General features: G+C 39.6%; 3 non-coding genes across 3 annotated transcripts; all 3 read left to right on the top strand.

Annotated features, from left to right (window-relative positions):
• The first annotated feature begins 1,355 nt into the window (after positions 1-1,355).
• Positions 1,356-1,443, top strand: trnay-gua. The gene is given in 2 exon segments: positions 1,356-1,392; positions 1,408-1,443. It is a non-coding gene; the product is annotated as a tRNA-Tyr (tRNA).
• Positions 1,444-2,856: 1,413 nt separating this feature from the next.
• On the top strand, positions 2,857-2,944 carry trnay-gua. The gene is given in 2 exon segments: positions 2,857-2,893; positions 2,909-2,944. It is a non-coding gene; the product is annotated as a tRNA-Tyr (tRNA).
• A 904-nt stretch (positions 2,945-3,848) lies between these two features.
• Positions 3,849-3,936, top strand: trnay-gua. Its single transcript is given in 2 exon segments — positions 3,849-3,885; positions 3,901-3,936. It is a non-coding gene; the product is annotated as a tRNA-Tyr (tRNA).
• The last annotated feature ends 6,226 nt before the right edge of the window (positions 3,937-10,162 follow it).

Here is a 10,162-nt window from a genome sequence, read left to right as displayed (position 1 = left end):
AGCTCTTATCATGGCTGCCACTGAAATACTTCTGGTTCACTTCACTCAGTTAGGAAGCTTCCTAAACAAAACAGACTTTTTGACCACAGCCGTGGGAAGAGAAGACTGAACGATGCATTCATGTGGTGTTGGAATAATCAGAATCTATTTTTTTCCTAAATCTTTATTGCAAAAAGAGAAATAAACTTTAATTTGTGCAAAATCATGTATTTTATTGTTTTTTTTTATTATTATTTGTCCTGTTTTTTTTTAGAAACCAAAATATGGTCACCCTAATTATATATCCTACCTTCAATGTTCAAAAACAACGCTACAGGGATTTCTCCAGTGCGTGATGACATTAAGGGCCTCCCCAGCGCATTACAAAGTGATGCCAAGGGGTCTTGACCATGCGTCATATATGATGACTTGAGAGCGAAAACTGGTTGCAGTTAACTAAAAGATAATTCTCTTTACAGTGAAAGCTTCAAATTGAACTTTATGTAAGGCTGAAAACTAAAGTGTTCTACACTTTCAACCATAGCAAAGATGGCACATCTGTTGTTGTTGCCAATGTCATTGATCAGTTAAAGCCTCAGCTACTTTTAATGTATTGCTATTTAGCATATGTTTGCACGCTAAGCTGATAAATAATGATTGCAAACGTGGTATAAACATTATACCTTCTTTCCATCAGCATGTTAGCATTGTCACTGTGAGCACATAGAGAACAGCCTCACAGTGATATAATCAAATATTTACAAATATGTGAGGGGTGTACTCAGTTTTGTGAGATACTGTATTTATGAACTACCCTCCCCAAAACTGACAGTTGTCCCCTCTGAAAAAGAGCTACATGTAAACTCTTACTACATGTAAACTATTATGTTTGGTTTAGGTTACGGTGACCTGCCAGAGGAGGCTAAATGGAGTTTCTTCACACTGAGACTGGATGATGAAAGGAGGAAGGAGACATTTGATCTGGAGTTTCCACATGTGTCTCTGCCTGCACATTCTGGGCACTGTGTAGTCTGGATGACATATTGTATTTACTGGGACTGTGCATGTGTTCATGTTTGCTCCAGAGCTATAGGTCTGGGACTTCAAATACTCAGCTATAAGTTGCAAAAATGAGTTCTGCTTTAACTTTAGACGTGAAAGCAAAGTCCCATGTATTTACTTGGAAAAATCACTGATTAAAGAGACTGATATTAATGTACATTGAAACTCCCTGTTTTGTTGCTGGACTGGGATCCAACTGTCTGGTAGAGTTTAATGGTTTGAGTCAGCATGATGCACCACCTAATCCCGCTTTTGTTCATTCTTGTCAACCTGGACATTTGTTATGAGAATATTACTGCATCTGCCTGCAGGCCCCTTCGATAGCTCAGTTGGTAGAGCGGAGGACTGTAGGGGAGCAGTGCTGAAATCCTTAGGTCGCTGGTTCGACTCCGGCTCGAAGGAGGAGGCTTTTGATGTTGTAGCTGACTGTGCTTGAACTGAGGGAACCTGGCGGCTGTGGCTCAGCAGGTAATGAAAGTAGTCTGCAATTTGTAGGGTGTTGATTCAATCACCTGCTCTTCCTGTCACAATTCATGTGTCCTTAAGCAAAACAGTACTGCTGATGCTAAAACATAAATGCACCTATGCAAACATCTTTTCTTAAAGAATGATGTCTGTACTGGCAGATACTACACCTTCTTTAATCCAGCCAGCAGGAGGTATCACTTTCATTATAAAAGGATTAAATCTTAATATTCACTCAATTTCTGCATTGAAAAAAATGCTAAAACACCGGTACTCAAACTGATTAAAAAACTGAGCAGTGCAGTGCAGTTTGCAATGTACTACAAAGACTCAGTAAGAAGTGCGTTATACTGTATGCTGTGCTTTTCTTTTTGATTATCAAGTGGTATGTTTTGGCACTCTTATTTGTCTTTTAGCCCATGGCAGCTATTGCATTTCTTTTTCTGTGTATTGCAAAATTTAAACTTTAAACTTGTCACTTCCAATTTGCCTATGGTTCTTTTCCAGGAAAGACTTGCCAGATACCGACAGTGTGGAACAGCAAGTTGACTGAAATTGCTATTCATTGGACATTTTCAGTCAGTGATAGAGATTAGGAAAATAAAATGCTGAAATGTTCATACTGTACACAGAGGTCTTCATTGCCAAAAACTTTTGGACTCCTAGGTTCGGAAAACCTACTCGAACCCAACGTGCGTAGTTTATTTTCAAGAGAAGAGACCTGATTGGAGAGGGTAACAATGACAGTAAGACCTGGACCGAATTTGACCAGATTTAAAATGTGGTTGATGCTAACAGACCCAAAAAGAGAGAACGCCAATGCCAGCAGCATCATGATTAACGAGCAAATCAAAAAGAGTCTAGAAACTAATGCAATTTTCTCTGAACTTCACAGTTTACAATCTCCGTCATGCCAAAAAGCAACATTTACTCTTTATTTTTCAATTCCGTCTGCACTCCAGCTTATATAATTGCCTCATCTAATGAGGATTGCTGTCTTGCATGTACAGGTAACATTACGGCACCTCAGTGAAAAAAAGCACACTCAAATCTGTGCAAAAATCAATTTGAGTGTGCGGACGCAGGTAATGTGAGCTGTAAAAAGTTTCGGCACCCGAATTAAAATAAAATAAATAAATAAATAAATAAGACAATGACAGTACTATGCATTAAAACAACCCTTTACTTCTCTCCTGACAGTTTTGTTGCTGGACTGAGGTCCAGTTGTCTGGTCCAGTTAAATGTTTTCTGCTGTTTGAGTCAGCCTGATGCACCACCTAATCCCGCTTTTGTTCATTCTTGTCAACCTGGACATTGTTATGAGAATATTAGTGCATCAGAAGGCAGTCCCCTTCGATAGCTCAGTTGGTAGAGCGGAGGACTGTAGGGGAGCAGTGCTGAAATCCTTAGGTCGCTGGTTCGACTCCGGCTCGAAGGAGGAGGCTTTTGATGTTGTAGCTGACTGTGCTTGAACTGAGGGAACCTGGCGGCTGTGGCTCAGCAGGTAATGAAAGTAGTCTGCAATTTGTAGGGTGTTGATTCAATCACCTGCTCTTCCTGTCACAATTCATGTGTCCTTAAGCAAAACAGTACTGCTGATGCTAAAACATAAATGCACCTATGCAAACATCTTTTCTTAAAGAATGATGTTTGTCTGTAGGCAGATACTACACCTTCTTTAATCCAGCCAGCAGGAGGTATCACTTTCATTATAAAAGGATTCATTCTTAATATTCATTCAATGTCTGCATTAAAAGAAATGCTAAAAGACAGATAATCAAACTGATAACAAAATTGACCGGTGTACTGTGTTTGCACTGTACTACAAAGAGATCACCTGTCAGTCAGACAGTGCCTTATACTGTATGCTGTGCTTTTCTTTTTGATTATCAAGTGGTATATTTTGGCACTCTTATTTGTCTTTAGCCCATGACAGCTATTGTGTTTCTTTTTCTGAGGATTGCAAAATTTTTTTAAAACTGGTCACTTCCAATTTGCCTATGGTTTTTTTCCAGGAAAGACTTGCCAGATACCGACAGTGTGGAACAGCAAGTTGACTGAAATTGCTATTCATTGGACATTTTCAGTCAGTGATAGAGATTAGGAAAATAAAATGCTGAAACGTTCATACTGTACACAGAGGTCTTCATTGACAAAAACTTTTGGACTCCTAGGTTCGGAAAACCTACTCGAACCCAACGTGTGTAGTTTATTTTCAAGAGAAGAGACCTGATTGGAGAGGATAACAATGACAGCACCACCTAATCCCGCTTTTGAGCATATTTTCTAACCGGGATATGTACATTTTCCAAGAGAATGTTTGGCTGGAGTCACAGATGAGCCCTTCGATAGCTCAGTTGGTAGAGCGGAGGACTGTAGGAAAGCAGTGCTGAAATCCTTAGGTCGCTGGTTCAACTCCGGCTCGAAGGAGGCTTTTGATGTTTTAGTTTACTGTGACCACCACAGTTTTGGCATCCCAAACATCTTGGGATGAGCCAACTGTGGCACAAGACACAGCATGTGGATTATGTCGGGAGTTTAGTCAAAATTTGAAGGAAGATGTTGTACCCAAAATGTGATTGAAAATGAGATTATGTTTATGGTTGAGCAAATGCAGATTTGTATAAAAAATTAAGGGTTAACTTAGCAATGCGTTATAACAAAATTGTAGCACTGCAAACATATTCCTGGTAGATACTTGTAATGTGAACCGGGTATTTCTACTGTCAGCTGGATATCATCACGACAAATGATAAAATTGCTGCTGATGTGGTAACTTTCCAGAGTTGTAAAATTCTGTCTCAATATTAAATGAATAGTGAACAGTGGCCTACCACATTGGATATCACAGTTGATGTAAAGAAGTGTAATGTGTTTTGAAATTTTAAGCATTTCCTCCTGAACATTGAGACAATGGTGTTGAAATGAATGTGATTTGTTTCTGAATGCTGAGGCCTGGATTCTCTGTTCATGTTCATATTTGTCTAGCTGCCCTCAGCAGCAAACTCTCCCACAACCTTAAGGCAGATTATCATCCCACATATGAACATGATTTACATTTGGCAGCAGATTGAGATGTAGATAAGAAATGAAATAAAATGCATTTGTTTGAATTTTATCCCAGTGTATGGACACACACACCCAGGCACTTCATCATCACTACATAATTTTGTAGATTGTATGGTTACTGCACAAAATACCAACCCTTTCTTATTTTCTAGTATGAGAAAATTAGATTAAATGAAAAAAATACTTTTGTTTGTCCATGCCCCCTGAAACAACACACAGAAGCGTTTTCTGATTTGACTCCCTTATCGGCAGAATGACCCTGTTTCTCTGCGCCTTCCAACAATTACAAATCACACAGTCTGGTTTTAAGGAAAGATCATGTGCAATGAATACTCAATGTAGTAGAAAGAAATCAATGATTTATGAGTTATTTCACTGTAGAAACCAGAAACTGGTCCATGACAGGACTTGATTTCAGTGGAACTTTCGGTTACTGCAGCAGAAACGTTCGTTAAAAGATGAATTTTTGAATGCAGTTTTCATTTTTATTGTCTTTATTGTTAATTAGCACATGCCTTGAACAATCTCAAGCTAAATTCAAAAGCTGATAGCTAAATAAGAAGTATTATGTAATTTTGCTATTCATTATCCGAACAGCAGATTATTTGTTTCAATAACCGATAAATTACTTGACTATCAATACATAGAAATAGTGGTTAGTTGCAGCCCTAGTTACAATGACTACAGGTGCTGGTCATATAATTAGAATATCATCAAAAAGTTGATTTATTTCAGTAATTCCATTCAAAAAGTGAAACTTGGATATTATATTCATTCATTACACACAGACTGATATATTTCAAATGTTATTTCATTTAATTGTGATTATTAAAACTGACAACTAATGAAAATCCCAAATTCAGTATCTTCAAAAATTAGAATATTACTTAAGACCAATACAAAAAAAAGGATTTTTAGAAATGTTGGCCAACTGTATGTATGTAAGTATGAACATGAAAAGTATGAGCATGTACAGCACACAATACTTATTTGGGGCTCCTTTTGCCTGAATTACTGCAGCAATGCGCGTGGCATGGAGTCCATCAGTCTGTGGCACTGCTCAGGTGTTATGAGAGCCCAGGTTGCTCTGATAGTGGCCTTCAGCTCTTCTGCATTGTTGGGTCTGGCGTATCGCATCTTCCTCTTCACAATACCCCATAGATTTTCTATAGGGTTAAGGTCAGGCGAGTTTGCTGGCCAATTAAGAACAGGGACACCATGGTCCTTAAACCAGGTACTGGTAGCTTTGGCACTGTGTGCAGGTGCCAAGTCCTGTTGGAAAATGAAATCTGCATCTCCATAAAGTTGGTCAGCAGCAGGAAGCATGAAGTGCTCTAAAACTTCCTGGTAGACAGCTGCGTTGACCTTGGACCTCAGAAAACACAGTGGACCAACACCAGCAGATGACATGGCACCCCAAACCATCAGTGACTGTGGAAACTTTACACTGGACTTCAAGCAATGTGGATTCTGTGCCTATCCTCTCTTCCTCCAGACTCTGGAACCTTGATTTCCAAAGGAAATGTAAAATTTACTTTCATCACAGAACATAACTTTGGACCACTCAGCAGCAGTCCAGTCCTTTTTGTCTTTAGCCCAGGCGAGACGCTTCTGACGCTGTGTGTTGTTCAAGAGTGGCTTGACACAAGGAATGCGACAGCTGAAACCCATGTCTTGCATACGTCTGTGCGTGGTGGTTCTTGAAGCACTGACTCCAGTTGCAGTCCACTCTTTGTGAATCTCCCCCACATTTTTGAATGGCTTTTGTTTCACAATCCTCTCCAGGGTGCGGTTATCCCTATTGCTTGTACACTTTTTTCTACCACATCTTTTCCTTCCCTTCGTCTCTCTATTAATGTGCTTGGACACAGAGCTCTGTGAACAGCAGCCTCTTTAGCAATGACCTTTTGTGTCTTGCCCTCCTTGTGCAAGGTGTCAGTGGTCGTCTTTTGGACAGCTGTCAAGTCAGCAGTCTTCCCCATGATTGTGTAGCCTACAGAACTAGACTGAGAGACCATTTAAAGGCCTTTGCAGGTGTTTTGAGTTAATTAGCTGATTAAGTGTGGCACCAGGTGTCTTCAATATTGAACCTTTTCACAATATTCTAATTTTCTGAGATACTGATTTTGGGGTTTTCATTAGTTGTCAGTTCTAATCATCAAAATTAAAAGGAATGAACACTTGAAATATATTCAGTCTGTGTGGAATGAATGTATACATTATACAAGTTTCACTTTTTGAATGGAATTACAGAAATAAATCAACTTTTTGATGATATTCTAATTATATGACCAGCACCTGTACCTCATTAATGAGGTTTTTTGTCATGGTTACCCACTTCACTAAGGCTGTATTCACACCAAATCATGGGTGGTTCTTACTGAGAAGGAGCTGCTGTGAAACAATCACATAAAAACGTTTTATTTCTCTGATTCACCCGTCTTTCTCACTACCACTGCTCCCTCTCTTCATTCACTCTCTAGCTCGCTTGACCACCGCTGCTCTCTTTCCGTCTCTCAAACAAATGGATACAAACCAAAGGAAACTTCTTGGAATGGCTATATTGCAGCACAGACTGCAAGCCACACTCTAAAAACTATTACTGGGATAAACTTAATTTTATTGGTGAAACATTTTTACACTTAAATATTTGTAAATTTAATAGCTGTGTTACTTTACAAAAAGACAATATAAATTACAAATGACATATGTAACAATTACCACACTATAAAAACAGTGAGCTCAATTCTGCACATGAGTAAGCTGTCTCTAAAAATGGGTAAAATGCACCAAGAACAATTGGCCTTTGAATTAACTGTGCAAAATATAGCAGAAATAGAATATGATATTCACAAGCATGAATCATTTGTGTATAATCCACCTATAATGAGCCTTTTTATACAGTACAGATGGCACGGGTCATCTTACTCAGAGTCCACCATGCTGCACAGTTATGTTTCCACAGTAGGGCAAAATGGACAAACCAAACACTGGCCCTAGGCAGAGCCAAGTGTGTAGGAGAAACTACAGGGCAATGAAACAATCTAGAGTTATTATTTGGTTTGTCCCTTCAGGGCTACTGTAGTAACATGGTGGACATGAAGACGACTCGTGCAGTCTGTAGAAAAACAATTTTAGGTACACCTCGAACAATCTACTGCTTTGCTATAATTCTACTTTTATGTTAATGGTTGTTAAATGTCACAGAGGTGTTCATTAAACAGTGTTTTATCACTGAGGTCATAGCTGGAGATTACATTCCGAGGTTTTTCTAATATTATGCTCACCTCATGGACGTAAATCCATTTACTCATTTGGCAGACACTTTTATCCAAATGGGAGGACAAAAAATAAAAGAGAAGAGAAACCTCTCACTAGAATGTAGAACAGTACAACACCACCTTTAACTAGCACCTCAAACATATGATTGGAGGCCTTTTTACACATTTCTGACAATTTCACAAAAACCTTAACATTGTAAACTTTGTAGAAGAAAAGTTTATGGCAGAGATGTTGCTGTGAATTGCATTAGACTGTTCAGGTGTGTCTAATAAATTGTCCACGCTATTAGAGTAATTGGCTTAACTGAACTCTGCATATGGCAAATATGCACCAAGAACAGTGATTAACTATTACACAACAGAACTGAATACCAGTCCAAAATCCAAAGTTCTCTTATGTAAACATTAAGACAATCCACCTGGCCACATTACAAGAGCATCTTGCCAGACAGTAGTCAGCAACTTAGGTACACAGGTAATTTTTCAGTCACTGAATTTTGTTTGAAAGGTTTCCAGGATCCAGCTACAGCAGTACTTTTTGGAAGACCTCAAGATCAGATTCAAGGCATAGGTTAGTTCCAACAACTAGCAGCAGTCTGAGGACAGTGATGCCTTTATTCACAGTCCCTACATCAGTCGGTCCTTTGACTGACCCATCTAGGTTCCGCAGCAGGTAAAGCTTCACCTCTCGTGCCCAAATCCTCTTGAACACCGACGGGTGTATTTGCAGCATTCTGCAGACATAGTAAAGATAAGAGGTTAGAGCTCACTTTTTTGTAATAATATTAATGAATGCAAACAGAAGGATTAATAAAGGTATTCTGTACTTTACTTATAAATCACTCTCCATATAAATATTTATATACACACGTTTAATATCAGTCATTCACATTATAGAGACAACTACTAACTATATTTTTGGGTGCATTGAAAAACATTTTGTGGAGTCATGTATATAAAATCCCAAAAAATCTTTTTTACTTATCTGTTAGGAAATGTGTTTAAAGGCAACACATAACACGTGGCTTCAAAAGGTTTAAAATGTTCACCAGTAAGGTCAAGTGTGCCTAAGAATGTCCAGAATTAAAATCATAAGTAGGGTCAAGCCAATAATGGGAATTAGGCACAAAGCAACTTACACTTGAGGAAAAACATACAAGCATCAACAGAGCATCAACTACAGATCTACAACTGACAATAAATACTAGTAAGAGCAGCAATAAGTACTAGTAAGAGCTCACAGTAAATATCACATCAATGGGGTAAATACCTATGGAAGGAAGTAAGAGTTAACAAAAAGTGCAATCAATACAAGATCATTGTAGGGGATAGAAGAAGAAGAGCACAGGAAGTGCATGTTAGATGTTAGGAGTTAGAGGTGTTGTTAGAGGAAGTGTTCTCAGAAGAGATGAGTTTTCAAGAGCTTCTTGAAGTTAGAGAGAGACGCCCCTGCTCTGATGGCGTGTGGTAGCTCGTTCCACCATCGTGGTGTCACAAATGAGAACAGCCGGGACTGGGATTGCTTTGTGTGAAGGGATGGCAGAGCCAGGCGGTGTTCGTTGGAGGAGCGTAGCGGCCGAGAAGGAACGTACGTTTGTATTATGGAGTTTAGGTAGATGGGTGCAGACCCATTAGTCACTCTGTATGCAAGCATTAGTGACTATCGGGGAGCCAGTGGAGGTCACTGAGTAATGGAGTGACATGAGTCCTTTTGGGCTGATCAAAAACCAGACGCGCTGCTGCATTCTGAACCATTTGTAAGGGTTTCATCGCACAAGCTGGAAGACCTGCTAGGAGGGCATTGCCTTTTCCTTATGTTGTATAGAGCAAAGCGGCATGACCGAGAGACAGCAGCAACATGGTCTGAAAAGGACAGCTGGTCATCAATCATGACACCCAAGTTTCTCAACACCCTGGTTGGAGTGATGGTTGCGGAGTCAATTTGTAGTTTGATGTTATGGTGGATAGATTGATTAGGATAGAGGACACAGGCTATTCAGGCACGAGCTTAGTGTAGAGCACAGAGATTGTGTGGCATCAATGACCTCAAGTGAGGAAAATGTGTTGAGGGAGGGTAGAGCGGAAGCTCCCACTGAGGCATAGTGAGTGGGAGACAAGTTGCGGAGGTTGTGGCGGTGTGAAACCAATGGTGTTGGAAGAATGGGCTTTTCCTGTAAGCATACCGTGAACTGAATGAAATAGTGGTCAGACACATGTAGAGGTGTGACTGTTAGGCACTCTGTGGCACAGTTTTGGACAAGAACGAGGTCAAGCACCTTGCCAGCTTTGTGGGTCGGGGGCTAAGA

This window comes from Micropterus salmoides, unplaced genomic scaffold, assembly GCF_014851395.1.
Source record: "Micropterus salmoides isolate LMB-PRFRI ecotype aquatic unplaced genomic scaffold, ASM1485139v1 Ms_hic_scaffold_2925, whole genome shotgun sequence".
Classification (NCBI taxonomy): domain Eukaryota; kingdom Metazoa; phylum Chordata; class Actinopteri; order Centrarchiformes; family Centrarchidae; genus Micropterus; species Micropterus salmoides.
The sequence above is the reverse complement of the archived record's forward strand: the minus strand, read 5'-3'. Positions and strand labels throughout refer to the sequence as shown.